Consider the following 1,625-nt stretch of genomic DNA (forward strand, 5'->3'; position numbering starts at 1 on the left):
GTTGTTGTTGTTTCATGGGTGGTCTCTACACTACACTTCCTGTCGCGCAACACCCAGCCGCACGGCCCGCCACGTGCAGCTGCTACTGGCACGATCCGAGCGGCCCAAAACCATGGCAGCATCATGGGATGTTTACAGGAATTTCTTCACTGGGTAAACAGCACCACTCAACTGGACTTTTCTCTCGGAAGCACCTTCCCTTGTTCGAGCTGCGAGGAGGAGGTTGGCAGCTGTGCCGCCCGCCTGCGGGGTAGGCCATGAGGCGTGCGCCGCGGGTCATGGGTTGGCCGGTGCAGCGGGCGGCATGGCGCGTGGAGGCGCGCTTGACTAGACGTGGGCGGGGCGGGGCGGGGCGGGGCGGGGCGGCCACGCCGGGGCCCGTGCATGAACCGTGGAATTAGCGACAGTGATGCGAATAAGCGTCTGACCCATTTCAGGCCTCCTGACCGCCGCCTCATCAGCGTGGTATCAATTGGGGCGAGGGGAGTGGCGGGCCCGGCGGGGTCCAGGTTGGTCCAGGCGCTGCGTGTCTGTGCTGGTTTGGAACCGGGCTTTCGCGCCGCCCGCCCGGTTCGTCCGGCATGCGAAATTGAGAGGACGGCGAGGAAGAGGAGGAGGAAGGGGAGGAGGAGAGAGCGGGGAGCGGCTCCCGCGCGGAGCCCCGCCCCGCGTGTACTGGGCCGCCGCGTCCATCTCAGCAGGGCGGGCCTAAAGGCGGGCCGGGCTGGACAGCGTGCGTCGGGTCACTGTCCGGGCCACTCATTCAACTCCCTCAATGTCCTCTGGTGGAGTTCTTCCGGGGCACTGTACAGTACACTCGCCCCTCTCGGGTGGAGGAGGCCGCGTCGCGGGCCCAGCCTGCAGCGGGTGCGCGGGCGAGCAGAAACCACTATAGACAGCGACCGCCCCCTAGGAATGACAACCATCTAGTATATGATTGGCGGTGGTTTGCGTTGGCACCCGCTGGGCCCGTTGGCACTCCGTACCACACATCTGGCTGACCCTGTGGGATATCGTACTGATACTGTACCGCATGCACGCGTGGGGGGCGGGTTGCCTACTCGCCCGGGGCCACTGCAGGCGCTTGCCGGCCTTGCCGTGGCGTCGACAAGCAAAGCCTGCGCCTGCGGTCCGGTTAAACGCTACAACCCCCCCCCCCCCTTCCCCCCAAATAAGCCCTCTTGTTATCTTTCAGTCACCTGGTTCCCCGAGCGAACGGCACTACTGTTCGATGGTCGCCATGTACGGCTGTGCATTTCTCTGGGTTCGGATGATCCGGGATGATCGGCCACTCGCTTCCACTCGGCTCGGCACCATCATCAACCCGGCGGGGGCTGGAGGGAGAGGAAGCCCCGCGAGGCCCGCGCCAGCCGCTGGCGAGCCCAGCAAGGCATGGCCGAGGAAGGCAAGGAAGGCCTCCCCCGACTCATTTCGCCCGCTGGCCCAGGGCAGAGGCCCAGGGTGTCCTGTCCTGCTCAAGGGGGTCCGGAGGCGGGCGGAAGAGGAAGGGGCGGGGAAGGGGGTCGTCGACTTATGCAAGCCGGATACATGCGCTGCACATAATGAGGAGCGCTGAGCCCCTGCTGCTGCCCTGCCGGCCCAGCCCTCCACGGCGTGGCGGAGCG

Source organism: Frankliniella occidentalis, unplaced genomic scaffold (assembly GCF_000697945.3).
Source record: "Frankliniella occidentalis isolate FOCC.00 unplaced genomic scaffold, Focc_3.1 Scaffold84, whole genome shotgun sequence".
NCBI lineage: Eukaryota > Metazoa > Arthropoda > Insecta > Thysanoptera > Thripidae > Frankliniella > Frankliniella occidentalis.